General features: G+C 37.1%; 2 long non-coding RNA genes across 8 annotated transcripts; both read right to left on the bottom strand.

Annotated features, from left to right (window-relative positions):
• Positions 1–135: 135 nt before the first annotated feature.
• LOC112998136 (uncharacterized) lies at positions 136–17,150 on the bottom strand. 7 transcript variants are annotated; one of them, XR_005886861.1, is made up of 11 exons: positions 17,110–17,150; positions 16,907–17,021; positions 16,728–16,819; positions 3,854–4,028; positions 3,609–3,757; positions 3,457–3,529; positions 2,855–3,296; positions 2,113–2,716; positions 1,834–2,027; positions 467–1,085; positions 136–389 (listed from the first exon to the last, which is right to left on the bottom strand). It is a non-coding gene; the product is annotated as an uncharacterized lncRNA (long non-coding RNA). The 7 variants fall into 7 exon arrangements; XR_005886863.1 differs by lacking the exon at positions 3,854–4,028 and having other exon boundaries at positions 2,855–2,888; positions 3,214–3,296; positions 3,609–3,655; XR_005886865.1 differs by having other exon boundaries at positions 16,914–17,021; positions 17,110–17,129.
• Positions 17,151–17,253: 103 nt separating this feature from the next.
• Positions 17,254–20,018, bottom strand: LOC102670145 (uncharacterized). Its single transcript, XR_005886859.1, has 8 exons — positions 19,265–20,018; positions 18,629–19,168; positions 18,467–18,538; positions 18,233–18,360; positions 18,065–18,155; positions 17,835–17,988; positions 17,395–17,681; positions 17,254–17,280 (listed from the first exon to the last, which is right to left on the bottom strand). It is a non-coding gene; the product is annotated as an uncharacterized lncRNA (long non-coding RNA).
• Positions 20,019–21,878: the final 1,860 nt, after the last annotated feature.

Here is a 21,878-nt window from a genome sequence, read left to right as displayed (position 1 = left end):
ATTCAAAGTTTTGAAAAAACTTTTTAATACTTATCTTGATTGAGTCTTTTCTTCATTCTTGAATCTTGATATTGATTCTTGAGATCTTGAATCCTTCTTGATTCTTGAACTCTTGACTTGTTCTTGATTCACTTGAGTTGTTCTTTGATCTTTGAGATTTTTTTTTCATCACCTTTGTCATCATCTTTTATTGTCATCATTGTTATCATCAAAACACCTTTGAATCACATTCACCATGAAGCTTTGCTTCTACAGATAGGTTGGGCAATTCGCATCTTCTGGATATGGCATTGAAGGATAGTCTGTAAGCGATCTTTGATTTGTTTGCAATAGTTGTTCAATTTCAAGCAAGACCAGATTTTGAAGAGTCCTATCATCAAGCTGTAATGCTAAGACACAAAAGGAAAAAAAGTCAAATTATGTGTCAGATCAATATTCATTTGTGTCATGGGAAATTAATACTAACCTGGACTTGTTGATGATTTTTTATAATTATAGACAATGTCATCAACCATCCAATGCCAAGTTTGGTCCCAAACTTGTTCAGGTTTGTTCATTGTTGCAGTTAAAAGTAACAACACAAATAGCTTCCTTATAATGTGCTGAGCCCCAGTCTTTTGCTTCTTTGATTGCCTCAATGAATTCTTTATCATCTTGCAAAAGACCCATAGCAAAACATGCTTCTCTATATGTAGGGTATTGAACATTACCAATTGCTCTTAAATCCTCAAATGAAGTAAAATAATTCGCCTGTAATTGGTGGGACCCATAGTAACCTACCAATGGTGTAGCCTTTCTTCCTAAGCTGCCAACATCTTTTCTTCTTACTATATACAAACTTAGAAACAAATTCTACATAAGTAAGACTTCTTCCTTCAACAAAATTTTGGTTGATGTTCATCCATGAAATAAACTTTGAATCTGAGATATTTGTTTTAGACAGCACATCATCAATATCATCATGGTCTTCATAGACAACATTATGTTGGCCTGGAAGATGGAACTGTAATCTTTCAACAACAGGTTTTTTGCCATGTATTGGAAACCCAAAGATTCTCCAAGTAGATTCGCAGGGACATATGTATCTGTCAGGAAGATAGATGTAGGTGTTAAAACAATAATGGTCAAATAAATTAGAGATTAAAGTTTAATAATACCTGCAATCTAGATATTCTTTGATCTCATCATTATGAGTACTACCATTGTGAATTGGATCATTATCATCATGAATCAAAACAACAGTTACTCTATCATATCCTTTGTTGATGTACTTAAATAAATATTTGATAGAAGTGCTTTGGTTACACCATTCAACATTGATATGAGCTTGGTATTTTCTAAGCAATCTTGGATTGTAAGGTACAATATACCTGTTATCAATTATAACACCATTTTTATGAATTGTGTGACCATTGTTTCTCCTACGATAGACTAGATAACCATCTGCATCTAAAACAATATATGGCTGGAACATTTTAGGATAGAAACGACTGCACTTGCCTTCTTTCATGCATGGAGATAACACCATATGGTTTTTTTTACTAATGAATGCAGTTCTGGATCATCTTGCTGTGAAGGTATCTCTGGTGATATAATTTGATAAATTTCATTTGAAGATGGATATTTGTTACCGGGATGTAAAACAAGTAACAAATGGACATGAGGCATCCCCTCGGTTTTGAAATTCTATTCTATACATATATGCAATTCATTAGTAAGACTATTAATAGACAACAATTAAAGTTATCAGATATGGTTGTGCGGTTAATATTAACAGTGCAAAATAAGTATCTGGCATATAATATAAATTCACCAAAGTTAGAATCAACTTACATGCAATAACTTTCCCTACCATCTGATTCTTTGTTAGGTCCATCAACATTTGTTCATACTTTAGTTTGAAGACTCTGGAGATTATGTCTGGTCTATCTGTTGCTTTCAGATTCAAGGGATTCAACAATCTATGGATTTCAGGCCAATTTGGATTGTAGATTAAAGTAATAAACAGATTTGGGAAGCCCACATGGCTGCATATGGTCATACCATCAAAGTAAAGTTAATCCATATAGCATGGACTGCCAACAAAAGTTAAAGGCAAAATGACTCTTTTACCTTTATTTAGGCCTTTTGTGCTTCCATCATCCAAAGAGTGTTGTAAGCTGCAAAACTTGTCAACTCGAAGTTTTTTTTTGTTGTTTCTGATGTAAGAAAGCCTTTCTGATTCAACCATAGTATACCCCTCAACAACAAATTGTTGGAATAGTCTCCTAGAATACAACAAAGTTTTTGATTCATTTGATCTGCATTATAGCCTGTAAGCAAATCACTCCCTCATTGTAAGACGATTTCTCTTCCTTTTCTTGCTACCTGGTGTACTACTATGTAGGATATCAGGTCTATATCCATCTTCCCTGTAAGGAAATAGGAGAGGGTATTGTAGAGCTAGATAACTAGAATGTAATTCATGGATCCTTTGTAATTGTCCATGCTGGGTTTCAATAATAATATCTCTTTGAATTTGCATCAAAATTGCCTACAATTAGTGCTGCAACTTCTGGAACAGTAGGTACATTATATGTACGACCATCTTTTTCACGGTTAGCAATCAATTTCAACCTGACATTATGCCATCCTGAAACTTTTTGCTTGCACGTTGTATTCATCTAGCTTCTCACTAAGTTGTGAAACAATGTGTGCTTGAATTTGATTATGTGGACTGTTGACAAAAGTAGACAATTATATATATGATGATTGCAAGCTTAGCAATGCAGAATAAAGAATTGAAATATGTTTAAATCTAACATTCTTTATGGATGTTGTGCATTCATAATAATAAGAATGAAAGAGTAACTACCTTACTGCATTAATCCTATTCTGCACTTCATTTTCTGTGTCAAAGATATACAATTGTGCAAATTGAGGTTCTTTCCCAGGCATTGGTAACATGCTTCCTATTCTATGACATGGTTGACCTTGAATTCTTATTGTAGGAGGTCCTCTTGAATGATTAATTGATTTGTCGAACTTAATACTAGTAGAAGTAAAGGTAAACATAATGTTATATGTCCTTATGTTTTGTTGGTAATTTTTACTATCAGATGTATCATGATCATACAAAAGTTGGTGGAGATATTTAGGTGGATTTTGTAACAATGGAAGTTCAACTTTGCCACCTCCACAACATAAGTTGAATGTTGGGTTTGTAGTACTTACACGTTTTGAGATTCTTTCATCATACCACATATTTGCATTACAGTGGCTACATTGCATGAGTTGGTCACCAAGATCAGAGTACCCTGAAATTGTTTAATGACATATGGCAAAATGATGTTGGCTATTGAAAATGTTTTAGACAAAACATGTAAATTGGAACACGATAAACAAAAAGGGTTCTGCACAGTGCAACCCATCCGAGGCTAAGCTACTAACATAGTGTTTAAGAATATTAATTGTTACCTTCTCTGTTAATTGCAGGCTCATTAGCTGAGGACACAATTTTGATTTTCAACTAAAGAAATTGAAGCATACCCTATGAAAATTGCACTTAGATCAGGTTATAACATGATAATCTTGAGATTTAATTTGATAAAGTAGATTTTGAGTGGTACCTTGTGTTGATCAGAAGCCTCATCCTCTGATGAATCAGAAACATTAGCTAAAAAAGTGAATTAAATCTAAGTTAAGTGGAATCTATTTTGATGAATCAGAAGCCTCATCCTCTGACCATAATGTTGAATGCAACTTACAGCTTGGTTGCCTTTGTGTAACAAAAAAATGTGGACATTGTATTAAATTAATAAACTAATTACAAATGTTAATTGTAATTTGGAAGATAATATTTTAAATTGCTTACAATGATTTTTTGTATATTATGAACACACACTGACATGTGCATGCACAATGTGGTGAGGCTGATCATCAACTTTGTGTTGCCTGATACATTTTCTGTTCATCCTTGCTTGTGCTGGATCAATATGCTTTTCATGTTGATGGTTATCCATGTTCTTGATACTTGTTGTTAATGTTGACTGAGTTATAAAATTTTCAGTGATTTCTTGTTGGGATGTTACAATACATGGTGGATTAAAACTTCAAAAGTATGTAATAAACACTAAGCATAAGCGAAATGACTAAAACTATGAATGTTGACAGTTGGTTAAATGGACCATACTTTCATAAAAATGATTAGACATGAAAGTATAGGCATGATTATAGCCATGGTTTGGCGGCATTGATAAGAAATTTGATATGAAAGATGTTATGAATGGCAGAAGTAGGGTGTCAATCTAGGCAGAAATTGTTTTTTCTTTTTGCTTGGGTTATTAATCGTACATCATATTGGGAGATATGATGAAAGATGGAGTAGATTTATAAAATATCCGATTCTGTATTTGTCAAAGTTAAATCAAGGCAAACATGCCATCTAAAATAACAAATGAGGCTAAACAATGATTGATAATAAATAAATACTTAATTACATATCATTGATGATTTAAGATCATGTGTGTAGAGACTTGAAAGCTGATACTTTTGTCTTGATGTGTATATTTTGTTCTTAGAAAATTAATCAGATATGAATGTTGGTTTAGCTGTCATGGTCATCGATGTTTCGTGGTAATTATTTCTAAGATGTTACTTTGTTTTGGTGTGCATACTTTGTGCTGAGACAATTAACCATGTACTCCTTAAAATTAGATGCTTTAATGGCCCCCTAAAACTTTGATTGAAATTTAAGGTATCATTTATATCATCATTGTCAAGAACATGTTTTCTGAATTTTCTCTCCAACCATCTGTGATTTGTATTTCCAGATCTTACTTGTTTCGTCTTTCGCCATACATTTGAATTCATAACATTTGCGTAGGTATTGTATGAACTTTGACAATTTGTCGAGTTTCTTGAAACATGCCTTTATAACCATTAATATAATCATGCTTTGTCTTTATTTATTTTAACGATTGAACAAATAAGGATTTTGAAATATAGTCTAATAGTTAAGGTGAGACCGGATAAACAACAAAACTTAAACCCCACAATATTTGGATACAAAATAAGTTTGAAATTTTAACAAAATTTGTGATTAAAGTTTTACAGGAACACCACAGCAAGAGAAGTAAAGTTGGGAGCCAATTTACAATTTGCAAAAAGCAGGCAAAAAAAAAATTGGTTTGCACAACTTGCAAGCAACCAAATGCACTAAATTGCGTCATGTTTTTTTAATTTGTTAGGTGAAAGCTGTGCAAGTGAAATTTGAGAGCTCCTTGCTTCATCATCGCAGTCCCAAAATGTCTGTCTCTTTGTAGGTGTCAATGGGAGCCTGTTAGTCGATGAATATGACTAACTTTTGTGTAATAAATCTGTGAAAATTATATCTAACTCCTCCCATTTAAGGTTATTTTGTAGTGTTGTAATTACTTTTTGTTAAATATAGGTAATAAATACTTAGTACTCCCATTTTGTGTATTTAATAATCATTTCCTTTCAATTTCAGGTTAATTAGGCAAATTTGTGAAGTACAAATTTTGATCTGCTCGCTAAGCCAATCTGCTGGCTTAGCGAGCCATCCACTGAGTGCACCTCTCTTGCAGCTAAGCGCGAGGAAGAATCTGGAAGAAGGATGAGCAGGACACATGCGCTAAGCGAGAGCTCATCCTGCTAAGCGCACCGCTTGCATGCATTCGCTAAGCGAGAAGCCGACCGCTAAGTCGAAATTCACTTATACTCGCTAAGCGATCCAGAGTTGCGTTAAGCGCGCAAGCACCAACAACACCTATTTAAGCCTAAAATCAGAAATGGAGAGGGAGTTTGGGAAATTCTCGAAGCTTTTGCATGTTTAGAGATTTCTAGAGAGAGAAAGGTCCAAGTTCCAGAGAGTTTTGAGAGCTTTTGCTGTGCGAAGACTGGCAGAGAACTGAGCTTGAAGAGGAAGCCATCCTGAGAGAATGAGATGAGTCTATGAGAGATTGTGAGGTTCTAGAGGTGGAGGAGACATCCCCACCACTTGTATTTCTTCAACCCTTCATTTTTCTCTTCTCTTTGTTGTAAAGGAAGCTTCCCAGATATGGAGAGCTAAATCCTCTGTTGGTTCTTCCTTGTAGGTACTTGATGTAAATACCTATATATCTATTTAATGATGTATTATGTGTTCTCTATGCTATCAGTACGTCATTTCAGTGTGCTTTTGCCTTGATCACGTAGATACATGCTTTGTTAGGATCATTCAACAGTGGAAACTAGTCTGATTCTTAGAACTTGATAGGACGGGGCTAGTTTATTGTATTATCACGAGGGATCGGGGTACGATAACCTAGTTGTTTGTATGTTTATCTTAATGCAGTTCTGGTTGAGTTTAGTCCAACAAGAGGAATCTGAGAATGATGCTTGATCAGGATTAGGCTAGATTATCACGAGGAATTAGGGTTTAGCATTTCAGGAGACACCATAGAACACATGAGCATTGTTAATTTGAGAATATCCTTATAACATCAGGCACCTAATAGGAAGACCAACACGTTGTCTACTCATCTTTACACATCATTACTCACGTGATTTTCCTTTTGAATAGTTAGTTTACATACCTGTTCATAGTCCATACATATTTTTTCATACTAGACACCTATCCACTGAATATAGCTTTACCCAGTAACACAAGTTCCCCGGGAGTTCGATACTCGGTTCTTACCATTTTATACTACTTGCACGATTTGGTGCACTTGTCGGGCTCGACCAAGTTTTTGGCGCCATTGTCGGGGAACTTCTTTCTATTTGGAAAGTTAGTTCAGTCCTAGGTGTCAATTCTTTATTCTTTGGTTAACTGTGAATATTTGCTTTTGATTCACATTTGTTTTCCTCTTGAACTGGATAACTGTTGTTTTTGTTAGTGTTTTATATGCATAGATCTCCCACAGGCAATTTAGTTCTATTGGACTTGGAGATTGAAGCTACATTAAGAAGGAACAGAGCCAAGAGGAGAAGAAAATTGCTGCAAGACAGGACAATAGCGTCCATTCTTGAGGAAGAAACTCATTTTTCTGATTCTTCATCATCTAACTCACCATCATCAAAGGAGTCCGTGACATATTTACCAGAAGCTATTATCATGGCTGATGAACACCAACAAAGGGTTACCCTTGAGGACTATTCAAGCAGTTCAGTGTCGCAATTCTTTACTAGCATTGCACGTCTTGAAGTGCAAGCTCACAACATAAATTACCCTCAATCTTGGATTCATTTAATACAGGGGAACCTATTCCAAGGATTACCCAATGAGGACCCTTATGCACATTTGGCAACATTCATTGAAATATGTGTTAGTCGATGAATACGACTAACTTTTGTGTATAAAACTTGTGTATATTGTATCAAACTTCTCCAATTTATAGTTGTTTTGTAATATTATAAGTACTTTCTGTTAAATATAGGTAATAGATAATTTATACTTTTGTTTTGTGTGTTTAATAATCAATTTCTCTCAATTTCAGGTTAATTAGGCAAATTGGCAAAAGTGTTGTTTTCACCTTCTCGCTAAGCCAATCTACTGGCTTAGCGAGCATTCGCTAAGCGCGACACTCAGCGGCTAAGCGCGAGGAAGAATCCAGAAAAAGATGGGCTGTCAGGTTCGCTGAGCGCACCACTCTAGGTCATCAAGCACACTGCTTCAGCTCATTCGCTAAGCGAGAGAAGCGTGCTAAGCCAAAATCCCGCCTATTTAAGCTTGAAATCAGATTTTTTGCAGGAGTTTGGGCATTTTTTTCTTGAAAAGCCTCTGCATGCACAAGAGTCTGGCCTTGGCTTAAAGCTTTTGCATGTTTTGGAAGTTCTAGAGAGAGAAAGGTCCAAGTTCCAGAGAGTTCTGAGAGATTTTATTGTGTGAAGATCTGCAGAGACGAGAGCTCGAAGCGGAAGCCGTTCTGAGAGCTTGAGATGAGTTTGTGAATGATTGTGAGATCCTAGAGGTGAAGGAGACATCCTCACCACTTGTATTTTTGCAATCTTTCATCTTGTTCTTCTCTGTGTTGTAAAGGAGGTTTCCGGACTATGGAAAGTTAAATCCTCTGTTGGATCTTCCCTGTAGGTACCTGATGTAAATATATTTCTATCTATGTAATAATGTTTTGTGTGCTCTCTGTGCTATCTGCTTTTCATTCCAGTATTCCTTTACCTTGATCACGTAGATGCATGCTTTGTTAGGGTCATTCAACAGTGGAAACTGGTCTAATTCTAAAGTCCTTGATAGTATGGAGCTAAGTTGTTGTACTATCACGAGGAATCGGGGTACACAAACTTAGTTGTGTATGCGTGTCTTAATGCGGTTCTGGTTGAGTTTAGTCTTACAAGAGGAATTTGCGGACGAGGCTTGATTAGGATTAGGCTAAGTTATCATGAGGAATTGGGGTCTAGCAGTCCAGGAGACAACATAGGAATACATGAGCATTGTTAGATAGAGAACATCCATTTTAGCATCAGGAACCTATTAGGAAGACCAACACATTCTATACTTGTTTTTACACAACATTTCTCTTGCGTGATTTTCTTTCTTTTTGTATAGATAGTTTACATACCTATTCATAACCACAATCATCTTTTCATACCAGACACCTATTTACCGAAATAGCTTGCCAGATAACACAAGTTCCCTGAGAATTCGATACTCGGTTCTTACCATTTTATACTACTTGTGTAATCCGGTACACTTGCCGGCCACGAACAATATGCAACACTGTAAAAATTGCAGGAGTGCCAGATGAGGCTATTAGACTCAGCCAGTTTTCATTTTCCTTGGCAGGAGAAGCCAAGAGGTGGCTCTACTTATTTAAGGGTAACAGTCTGAAAACCTGGGAAGAAGTTGTAGAAAAGTTTCTGAAGAAATATTTCCCATAGTCAAAGAATGCGGAAGGGAAGGCTGCAATCTCTTCATTTCATCAGTTCCCTAACGAGTCCTTGAGTGAAGCGTTGGAGAGGTTTAGAGTTTTATTGAGAAAGAATCCCATCCATGGGTTCTCTGAGCCAATTCAATTGAATATGTTTATAGATGGGCTGAGACTATAAACCAAGCAACTGCTAGATGCTTCAACAAGGGGAAAAATAAAGCTGAAGACTCCTGAAGAGGCAACTGAGCTAATTGAGAATATGTCAGCCAGCGATCATGCCATTCTGCGTGACAGAGTTCATCAACCCACAAAGAAAAGCTTGTTAGAACTATCATCACATGACACTTTATTGGCACAGAATAAGTTGCTTTCTAGGCAACTTGAGATTTTAACAGAAACACTTGGTAAGTTGCCAACTAAACTGTCTATTGGTGAACCTACACATTCTTTTGTTTTGCAGGTTACAGGTTGTATCATCTATGGTGAGGCTCATGAAACAGGCCAATGTATTCCCATTGAAGAGAACACTCAAGAAGTTCACTATATGGGAAATCAACAGAGACAAGGATATACTCAAGGAGGATTCTCAGGCTTCCAGCAGGGTCCTTATAACTAACAAGGACAGTGGAGATCACACTCTAGCAATCAATTCAACAAGCACCAGGGTGGACCTTCCAATAGGCCAATTCAACAAGAGCCTAACATCTTTTAGAGGACTACTAAGCTGGAGGAGACTTTGACTCAGTTTATGCAGGTAACAATGTCAAATCATAAAAGCATTGAGTCAACACTAAAAAACCTTGAGGTCCAGGTGGGACAATTGGCCAAGCAGATAGCTGACAAGTCATCCAACAGTTTTGTGGCAAATACAGAAAAGAATCTCAAGGAGGAATGCAAAGCTATGATGACAAGGAGTAAGAGGTTTGTGGAGGCTGAGGATGAGGATAGTGTTGTATCCAAAAAGAAAGTTGTTGAAAAGAAAGGTACTAATGAAAAGAAAGATGATGTGAGAGATGAAAGCAATCAGGAAAAAGAAAAACAAATAATGGTCAAGAAAAAAGAATTAAATGACCAAGAGAAAGAAAAAAAAGTAGAAAAAGAAAATGAAAAAAATGAAAAAGATGAAAAAAATAAGAATGAAGAGAGGAGTAAAAGTGAACAAGCTAGAGAGAAGAAAAGAGAAAAAGTTGTGAAAGAAGGTGCGAAAGTACCATATCCTGTGGTACCTTCCAAGAAGGAGAAGGACCGTCATTTGGCGAGATTCTTAGATATTTTTAGGAAACTAGAAATAACCATGCCCTTCGGAGAAGCTTTACAACAAATTCCACTCTACTCCAAGTTTTAAAAGGATATGTTAACATGGAAACACAAGTATATTCACCAGGAAAACATTGTTGTGGAAGGAAACTGTAGTGCTGTGATTCAAAAGATCCTTCCACCCAAGCATAAAGACCCTGAAAGTGTAACCATTCCTTGTTCAATTGGAGAAGTCACTGTGGGAAAGACTCTTATTGATTTGGGAGCCAATATTAACTTAATGCCACTCTCCATGTGCAGAAGATAGGGAGGGTTGGAGATCATGCCCACTAGGATGACTTTACAACTTGTTGACCGCTCCATTACCAGACCATATGGAGTAATTAAAGATGTGTTGGTCAGAGTAAAACAGTTTATCTTCCCGGCAGACTTTGTGGTAATGGATATCTGTGAAGATAATGGCATTCCTGTAATATTGGGAAGGCCATTCATGTTAACTGCGAGCTACATAGTTGATATGGGGAGAAAGAAGTTGGAGCTGGGCTTTGAAGATCAGAAAATTGATTTTGATTTGTTTGTTGAAGACAAGCCTGCTCCAGAACAAAATGTTTGCTAATAGGTAATGGAAGTGGGGAAGGAGGTTCTGAAAGTAAGGACCAAAACGTGATTTCGCCCATTGAGGTAAAGGCGTCAAGCTAATGACGTTAAAGAAGCACTTCCTGGGAGGCAACCCAGTTCTAATTTTTGCTATTTTGTTTTGTTTATGCATTGTATAATGTGGAACTTGCTTCATAATCATTACATTGGGGTATATCAGCTTGTTTTTGAATGATAGATATAAGGGTTTCAAATTCTTGAGAAAAGGACTGAAATAGAACTTAGAAATTTTTTTCTGAAAATCAGTCCTTTTAATAAGCACAAGCCTCGTGCTAAGCGCATCTTTTGTCATGCGCTAAGCGGAGAGTCTCTAGCACTTAGCGCTCAACCCTTGCATCTCAAGCTGATTTGGTCCGCTAAGCTGGCCAAGGCTGAGCTAAGCCAAATTCAATTTGATCTGAATTCACCTAAACGATGGCCTGCTCGCTAAGCGCATCGTATTCACTGGCTAAGCACGAGACGTCGCCACTAAGCCCATTTCGATGCGGCCTAAATTGGGGTTCATTGAGCTAAGCGCTACTCATGCCAGCAAAGCCCAATTCATTGTGGCCATAGCAGCGTTAAGCGGTCTATCATTTGCTAAGCGCCTGCCCCCCTGTATTCAAGATGCATTATATTAGCTAAGTCGGCCTAGAGCCAAGCTTAGCGAGAGTTGTAGGTTTTATGATCTGCAGCATTCACTAAGTGCCCCTTCTGTGCGCTAAACCCAGCTTTAAAAAAAATCAGATTTTGAATTTCAAACTTGGGCTAAGCGCGCAGCTCCGCTAAGTGAACCTCTTTGAGAAACCAAACGTCTCTCTGGCTCACTTAGCGCGGTGGTTCGCTAAGAAAGAGGGTCGAAAATTGCTTAAGCAAGTGTAACATCAGTTACACTTACCTTTACCAAAAAATTTTCTGAACATTGCCTGCATCTTCTCTCTCACACCCAAACTCGCGCATGCTTACTTTCTTTGTGCATCTTCACGCATTTTCAGCAATCAACAATCCAAGTAAGTTTCTCATTCCCTTTGCTCTTTTATTTTTGTGAACTTTAGGGTAGAAAACCATAGAATTTAGCTTTTAATTTTTAGGGTTTTAACGATATTAGATTAGTTAAAAATTAGGATTTTGTAAATGATTGTACTGTGTAGATAGCTTTGATTGGTTTGCATGTTTGATATGCCTTTGAGAGGCTCAAAAAAGAGAAGAAAATGAACTTTGTTTTCTGCATTTTTCTGGAAAACGTGATGAACTCGCTAAGCGCGCTTGCTGCGTTAAGCAAGGTCATCAAAATTCATTGAATATATGCATTTTTGGATGAACTCGCCAAGCACGCCTGCCGCGCTAAGCGAGTTCATCTTTTGAGGATGAACACTCATCCTCCTGTTGAGATGCCTGTGGCTAAGCGAGGCTGAATCGCTAAGCCCAAGTAACTTAGTCATTTTTTTGTTTTAATCCACGCAGTAAGCCGAGCCTATCTGGGCTAAGCTCATTTCACTGCGGCAGGCATTGGGCTAAGCGAGCCTAGCTCGCTAAGCCCACATACTTATTGAATTTTTTGAAATTCATGAGCCGCTAAGCGCAACCCTGCTGAGCTTAGCGCTTATCTGTTGCGGCTATCATTAGGCTTAGCAGACAATCGCTCGCTAAGCCGATTATGCAGAAGCAAAATTTTCTGCAATATCCGCTAAGTAGCCCTCCATGTCGCTAAGCGGTAGTGTTATTTTGTGAAGGCGCGCTAAGCAGACCATGTCCCGCTAAGCTGCCAGTGTTTTTCTCAGTCTTATTTGTCTATTTTTTAAATTGAATAACTTGTGGTCTAACTAACTTTTTGGGTTCCTTTGTGTTGCAGATGGCCTCCAGGAAACGTAAGAGCATTGGGGCAAGGCCAACTGCTCAATATGATACTAGACGGTTCCTTTCGCTTGATGCTTGGAACCGTTATACAGATAATGTCTTGGGAAGGAGCATTTTGTCAGAGAGGAAGGTTGTGATATACCACACCGAGTTTGATGACTTCAAGACAGAGTTGGAGAGGGGTAATCTTCACAAACGCCTCACCAACCTGGCTGATGGGTCTATTGATCTTGCTTTGGTGAAAGAATTTTATGCTAATCTTTACAGCCCTGGGGATCCTTCACCAAAGCAAGCCAGAGTTAGAGGCCACTTGATGAAGATAGACGCCGACAGCCTCAACACATTTCTAGATACTCCTGTAGTCCTATAGGAGGGGGAGACATTACCCACCTACTCTAGGTACTGCAGGTTACCCACAGATCATAGAGAGATTAAGGATGCTCTTTGCATACTAGGGAGAGGGTTCAATTTCAATGTTGAGGGCCATCCGAGGAGGATTCTTAGGAAAGATCTGACTACCTTGGCCCAGGTATGGAGTGTTCTCTCTTACTCCAACCTGGCCCCTACATCTCATACATCAGATCTCACTATAGACAGAGCCAGGTTGATCTTTGGCCTGGTCTCTCATATGGACATGAACATCGACGCTCTCATCTCAGGATATATGACTTCTATTGCCCAGTCTAACTCTTACAGACTTGGGTTTCCTACTTTGATCACCGCCTTATGCCGAGTCCAAGGGGTTGTCTCTGACAGCCTCACATTTAAGCGCCTGAGCCCGGCCATTAACTTGGCCTACATAAGGAAGAACTGTTGGAACATTGATGATCTAACAATTGCTTTCCGAGGGGCTAGGAGGGCGAGGGCGAGGCCAGCTAATATTCCATCTTCTTCTGCAGCTCCAACACCTACTCCAGCATCTACTTCTACAGCTTCTTCAGTTCCAGCTCATGTTGACTCACAGTGCTTTGAAGCCATGCTTCAAAGTATCCATCAGGGTCAGATTTTATTGTTGCAGAGTCTACAGGTAGTAGCTCCTCCAGGATCCATCCTATCAATGGAGCAGTTCTTAGAGAGGGTAGCCTGGCTTAGGGCCCAACCTTCTCTTGATAGGGAAGGTGAAAGTCCCACAACCTAGGTACCCCAACAGGTACAAGATGCTTCCTTCGAGACCACCATCCCAGAGCCATTCACTCTTCATCCTGAGGCAGGGGAGGAACAGGCGAGACCAGAGACTGCTACTACTCCTGAGAGATCCCTTGAGGGTACATCAGAGCCTCCTACTCCAGTGGCAGACCTCTCCTCTTCACAGCCTGCAGCTGACCCTTCCACCCCTTTACTTGACATACCAGAGGACCAGACCACACCAGTCCTGGTACTGAACACCTCTCCTCCAGCTACTCTAGTACTTCATTTGACAGATGAGGAGGAGGCTCAGTCACAGGATACCTAGGACCTGTCTCAGGGATTTTAAATTCCTAATGATTTTTCTTTTTGGATAATGATTATAACTATATTAGTTTTAGTACATTGATTTAGTGATTTTGGTCTATAATTATATACTTATACTTTTTGTGAATAGTTAGTATGCATGTTTTGAAGCATACAGAACAGTTTGACTTGATCATGATGATTATGCAATGAAAAACTTTTATCTTTTTATGAAATGGGTGTTATAGACTGATTTTGGATTGAATGCATGATTGTGATGAAGTTGTGTTTCTTTTCATAAGTTCAAGCTAGTGTGTATGTTAGACAAAGAAAGAACAAGAATGTGAGCTTGCAATTAGAATTGTTAGTCAGTAGACAGATTGATTGAGAAAGAAAAGCTTGAACCATAACCGGTGAGAGTGTGATCTTAAACTGTGAGTGAACGACTAGCATCGAGTAATAGTCTTTGCATCAATCTCTGAATTTTAGAATGAAATGTATGAATGAAGGCCATGATTGTATATACAAGCCAATTGACCAAAAACCTTACCTTGAATTATAACTGTATCCTTTGCACCCTTTGTAAGCTAAATTAAATTTTCAAAAGTGAACCCTAAACTTGAATAAATATCTCCAGATACCTTGCTTAGATTCTAGGAGAGCAGATGGTTCAAGGCAATTTGCCCCAAATTTGGGGGAGTTAACCGGGATGTAAAGTGGAAGGAAAAACACATCAGCACACACAACAAATAAGTTGTGTTAAAAAAAGAAAAAGAAAAAGAGAAATCAAAGAAAGTGTGTGTTGTTGTAATAAGGTCAAATACAAGTCAAAGTGACAGGCTAGTGAATAAGCTAATTGTATTGAAAAGACTACTTGGATAAGTCTAGGATTTGTGCTCTCTTAGAATCTAAGCCTTTGAATCCTAAAAAAACCAATTATTTTTGTAGCCAAGCCTCACTACAAGCCTGTGAAAGTCCTTTTGATTCTGTTTATGCATTTCTGACTTTATGGCTTGAGATGAAGTTCAAAGATTGGACCTCTTGCTAGTTGTTGTTGATGAATAGCTTAAACACTTGTGCTTGAGTGAAATAGTAGCCATCAGACTATGGTTTAAGCTACTTTCCTTGATATCTGTCTTATGCCTAACTTCAATTAATTGAAGACATACATCATGTTCTTCCCTTTAAATAACTACATGCTTTGTGAAAGACAAGTGATGAGGGCATTTTGCTTAATTCTGTTATCATGCAATCAATAGTTTTTGTAGCATACACCTTTATACATAGTCACTGCATATTTTTGTCACTTGGGGACCAGTGAGCTGTTCTGTATTTGCTTGAGGACAAGCAAAACTGTAAATTTGGGGGAGTTGTTAGTCAATGAATACGACTAACTTTTGTGTAATAAATTTGTGAAAATTATATCTAACTCCTCCCATTTATGGTTATTTTGTAGTGTTGTAATTATTTTTTGTTAAATATAGGTAATAAATACTTAATACTCCCATTTTGTATATTTAATAATCATTTCCTTTCAATTTCAGATTAATTAGGCAAGTTTGTGAAGTGCTGATTTTGATCTGCTCGCTAAGCCAATCTGCCGGCTTAGTGAGCCATCCACTGAGCGCACTAGTCTTGCGGCTTAGCGTGAGGAAGAATCTGGAAGAAGGATGAGCTGGACACACGCGCTAAGTGAGAGCTCATCCTGCTAAGCGCACCCCTAGCATGCATTCACTAAGCGAGAAGTCGGCCGCTAAGCCGAAATTCACTTATGCTCGCTAAGCGATCCAGAGTTGTGCTATGCGCGCAAGCACCAGCAAGGCCACCTATTTAAGCCTGAAATCAGAAATGGAGAGGGAGTTCAGGCAATTCTCGATGCTTTTGCTATGCAAAGACTGGCAGAGAACTGAGCTTGTAGAGGAAGCCATCCTCAGAGCATGAGATGAGTCTGTGAGAGATTGTGAGGTTCTAGCGGTGGAGGAGACATCCCCACCACTTGTATTTCTTTAATCCTTCATTTTTCTCTTCTCTTTGTTGTAAAGGAAGCTTCTCAGATATGGAGAGCTAAATCCTCTGTTAGTTCTTCCTTATAGGTACTTGATGTAAATACCTGATATGTATTTAATGATGTTTTATGTGTTCTCTGTGCTATCAATACATCATTTTAGTGTGCTTTTGCCTTGATCACATAGATGCATGCTCTGTTAGGATCATTCAACAGTGGAAACTGGTCTAATTCTTAGAATTTGATAGGACGAAGCTAGTTTATCGTATTATCACGAGGGATCAGGGTACGGTAACCTAGTTGTTTGTATGTTTGTCTTAATGCGGTTTTGGTCGAGTTTAGTCCAACAAGAGGAATCTGAGGATGATGCTTGATCAGGATTAGGCTAGATTATCACGAGGAATCAAGGTTTAGCATTTCAGGAGACACCATAGAACACATGGGCATTGTTAAGTAGAGAATATCCTTATAACATCAGGTACCTAATAGGAAGACCAACATGTTGTCTACTCATCTTTACACATCATTACTCACGTGATTTTCCTTTTGAATAGTTAGTTTACATACTTGTTCATAGTCCATACATATCTTTTCATACTAGACACCTATCCACTGAATATAGCTTTACCAAGTAACACAAGTTCCCTGAGAGTTCGATACTTGGTTCTTACCGTTTTATACTACTTGCGCGATCCGGTGCACTTGCCAGGCTCAACCAGAGCCCAAGTAGTGGATCATGGTCTGCTGTCACAGACGTGGATTGCTGGATCAAACAAACACCAATGAATAAGTTGAATACTAAGTTGAAAGTGATGAAGTGTCAAAATGGAAGAGTTGGAAGAAAGATCACATCAAACCATGAGGGCCATGATTAAAACTCATAGATTCATGTTGGGTATGATCATTGGAACCAAAGGCTGGGACATTGATTTTTGAAGATGTCTGAATGAGACATACATTGATGGCTACACAACCCATGCAAAACAAATGAGTATGTGTAGAATACATAGTTTTGACAATAGTTGATGTAAAATAAGCTATATAAAATAGTACCTCAGCATCAGGTAACATGGCCATCACAACATCAATTAAGCTTGAGTCAGTTGAACACTTCAAAACGGCAGAATTCCTGAACTTGGGTTAGACCTTTATCTTAAAAGCAAGCACATAACCCAGTAGCTTATCAAGTGCTTGGGGTGAAGTATTCAAATCAACATCACCATCCTTGTGCAAAGAGAATAATTCAATGCATAAAAAAATGGTAATGGTATTGGATATTATACAAACAAAAAATAACATATCAAAGCAAAAGAGTTGCTTTTGAATCCAAAGACGTACTGCAATTTTATGCCTATCAACTGCATCAGCTGATTGACAAATCAATTCAGTGCATTCACGGTCCCAAAGCAGGAATTTTGTGCTTTCATCTTTGTGGTTGATCATCACCTCAAGCCTATACCTGGTACCATATATAGCAACAGTATAAAAAAATATGAATATATGAAGGATACATAGGATTTTAAAAGATCACAATGACTTAAGCATAACTTCCTGATTGTATTTGCCACATGCACATGTGAAGGGCGCCATCTCTGCATCAATTTTTTTATGCCATTGAATGCAAGCTGCATAACACCATGAATGATTGTCCATAACAATCCTAGTAATTATGTCAACAGTAACACAAACAATTTCCTATGTAAAACAACATAGACATCAAATGCTGCATAAACTTGGGATGGTGGGGGGTGAAGAATTAAAATCTATAAGATAATTACTTCAGAGATGGTGTTAATCTCAGCAATAGTCTTTGCCTCAGTCTTTCCAAAGAATGATTCCTTTGATGATAATTGTGTAGAACCTGAAAGTTGTGAACTGCCTTGACCATGGGATTTAAAAACTGACCGGGCCTCAATGCCCAACTTTGCACGCCTACAAATATAGAATCAACAACAAAAGTAAGATAAAAAATTATCAACACATATTAGGCACTGCATGAGGAAAATACCGTTCATTGAATTCTTGAATCTCCATCACCAATTGGTTAATAATTAACTTCGAAGCCTTGAAAGAATTGCTGACTGATGGCGGATAAGATCCTGAATCATTTTAAAATAGAGTGATAAGATGGAATAGCATAAACAAAAGAAGAAACAAATTGAACATGAGGCTATACCCTGAGCATCCTTTATTCTACCATGGGTCAATAGAACTGTAATCGGGCCATGACCTTCATGATCATCTAAGAACTTTAAAAACTGCAAGCAATAATCGTCCCACAAAGTGCAAGATAGCAATTGTTGGCTATCAGAAACAAATAGTTATGAGACAATCAGTTAATAATAATGTAATCATAGCCACAACCTGCCAAGGTATATGAGACAAATTGTTGGCAACAATCAAACTTTACCTAAGTCCTTTAGTTTAAAGACAACCCCTGAAACATGGTGAAAGACAACCTCGTCCATGACACTGATAATGTCTAAAGCAAGTAGGAAAATGAAGGAATGTTATTTCAAAAAGAGCAGAACTTAGCAAATAAACACAGTGGCAAAAATATAAGTTAACATACCAACCAATAGGCCAGGTTCAGACTGCCCAGCCACAACATTGGCAAATCCAGCAAACCTGTATTTTCTAAAAGGGAGGTCGTCTAGAATAGACTGCCTTACAACAATAACTCCAGTAAACACCAATTTAAATTGGTGATCACAAACTCTATACTGACCGTTGTTTTTGAGCACATTAAAATTGTGCATGACATAAGTACAATTTTCCTTCAAGTCCATCTTCCAAGACTTCAGCTGGTCTTGTTTATAAATAACATGGATCTCATCACCCTAGAGACCGTTAAGGTTACAACACAATGGGCTGAACAATAAGTAATAAACCTAGTAAAAACACAAAATTGAAGCATACATCAGAGTCGACAAAAACCATCTTAGCTTGCTCAGATTTGTCAGGCATCCCAACAAACCATAGATCACTGATCCTCACAGCAAGTTTAAGAGTTTCTTTTGAGCCGTCGATGTTCATTATCTTGTCTGGAGAACGTGCCATAATGCAGCAAAAAAATGGAACAACAATGTAACACAATGTCGTTTTTCAAGACCTACAATAATCATCGAAAAAACCAACAATGAGTGGCACCATCAGCCCAAAAGAAATATTGTTGTTCTTATCTGATGTCATGACCACAATAGCTTACCTTGTCTAAACTGCTTCCTGCACAACCTTGTAAATGGGATTGTGAGGACCAAAAACAAACAAAGACAGGCCATAAGGAACAAACAAAAATGTCCATGCAAGTGGCAGAGCCAGCAACAAACCACACGAAAAAATGTACAGAACAAATGACAAAGACATAGACATGCCTGGTGGATATTTTTCGTAGATAAACTTCTTCCTGCACGACCTTGTGAACGGAAAATCGCAACCACCAGAAACAAAGAAAGAAAGTTTGACTTGATCTTCTTAATTATGGCATGATAAGGTCGATGTGGGATTATATTCAAGTTAAAATAATTTCACGGATGGGGACAAAAATTAATAAACTGCTCCCTGTTTCCCTCGTGAAGCAAAGGCTTTATGTAGAAAACGTAAGGATGTACACAAGAAGCTGACATGTTCTCTCTGCTATTCACAAAAGGTTCATAAAAGCTAACGTAAGTATTGTTGTCTATATATACTGATTGCTTCTGTTAATTTTGTAATTTTACGAGTTGGCTTTTCAATTTTGGAAATCAATTTCCTATGTATAAAATGTCTACGTTATATTTGGACCCAATTTTTTTATGATTTAATTACACTTGCCGAGAACAAATCAAAACACATTCAAAATTTTATGCACCGGCTTTCATATTTTTTTTCAGGAAACGTAGGTCCAACATCTTATTTAGAAAAAAAAAACTTTAACCATTGCTAACAAATTATGAAATTAGTCCACGAGGTAAGCAAGCAATAAAAAAATAATAAAGACAACTAAATCACACGAACCTAGAAGAATATAAATCAACAACGAGTACAAACTAAACAAACGAAAATAAAGACAAAAAAGGGTACTGAACATAAGAAAAAGGAAAAGAACCATATGCGTGCTTTGTATGAGCAGTGTCATGTGAGAATGTCATATAGAGTGATAAAAAATGGGGTGAGTATTATTTATGAATGTGACTTTGAATGAGAGAGAGATTGGTGTTAGAGTGTGTGTGTGATTGTCAGAAAATAATACAATGTGAGTGATTGTTTGTGAGAGCGAGGCATGGTGATGATGAAAAATGAGAGAGTAATGATCGACGGGTGCGCTGCAGTGTCTTTATTTATGTGCACCGTAGCTTCGATTTTGGTGAAGCTAAAACTCACTTTTTTTTTAAATGAACTAAATCTATTTTTGGGTTTAAAGTGAAGAGGATCATTGTCTAATAAGATTGTTTTCCAAAAGCGCCTCTTAGAAAAGCACGAATAAAAAAGAAATCCTCCACCTAGAAAATAGCTTTTTAACACAAGTTATTAAAAACTTTTAACATCAATTATTAATCGACGTTAAAACTACCCACATTAAAAGTTTTAATGTTAACATCAATTTTCTAATATCGATGTTAACTAAATTACACAACATTGATTTTTTATAAAACCAATGTAGTATCATAGAAAGATAACAAAAAATTATAAAATATGTAAAAAAACACATCGATTTTCCAAAAAATAAATATTGATTTTTCTAAAAACTGATGTTAACAGTAAAAATCAACATTGATGATGTTGTCAGTCAACAAAACCAATGTTGTTGGTTGACAACATCGATTTTTCCAAAATATCGATGTCGTTTTTTGTAATTTTTTTAATATCCTGTCTATTTTTTTAATTATCCCAAATTAACCTGTAAATGGAAAAACAGAACCAGACCAAACAGTTTTTATCAAGCAATTTAAATTTTGTTCAAAATATATAATTGAATATTTACAATGAATTATAATAAAAATGAAAGTCAATACATAAAATCATTTGTAACCTAATCTAAATTAACATAATAACTACTCTGTAATTCTAAAATTACTTAAACTCCTAGTGTTTGATTTTTAACTTTCAGATAATATCTTGCCCACTGAATGCGAATTGCTTTCATCCTCATTCCAATGGTCTTTGATCAGTAAAATACTGCATGATATAATAAAACATAAGTGAATATATGAGTCAAAATGATAACAATTATAAGAAATTGAATTTGTTTCAAAGTAAACAATTACCATTTCTCAGCTATCCTTAAAACCTCTTAGGACTATTGTTGTTGACATCCAATGCATTACGTAGTACCCGCACTCAGTATTTCGTTTTTTCTTATTACACTAAATTGAATAAGATATTTAGATATTCAAAGTTAACCAAAAATTAGTATACAACGTAATAAAATTTAATTTGACCGGCATGAAACATTATTTAAATGCACTTTAACTACAATCCATCTAGCAGCAGTTTTGGATTTACTTCCTTGACTGTCATCGAATCCCTTCAAAGCACCGATGAAGAGAAAAATGCATGCGTATAATCAAAATATTGATGTCAAATTGTAATCACAAAGTAATTGTATTACAAAATACAACTGACCTGTTAATAATTCATTTCAAGTAGTTGTCGGGCCTATTGTGCAAGGAACAAAACCAGATGATAACATTGTCCTTAGGCAAAGGAACGACCATTTGTCGATGTGCATTGCATTGGAGAACATTAAGTTATTAAAAGCATACATGATTTAAATTGATTTGCTCAGTTTAACTTACCCATTCAAGTAGGCTCCTAGGTACACATCTCTTTGCGAATTTTGC

Source organism: Glycine max, chromosome 10 (genome assembly GCF_000004515.6).
Source record: "Glycine max cultivar Williams 82 chromosome 10, Glycine_max_v4.0, whole genome shotgun sequence".
In the NCBI taxonomy this organism is placed as follows: Eukaryota; Viridiplantae; Streptophyta; class Magnoliopsida; order Fabales; family Fabaceae; genus Glycine; species Glycine max.
This window is presented reverse-complemented; position numbering and strand designations above follow the sequence as displayed.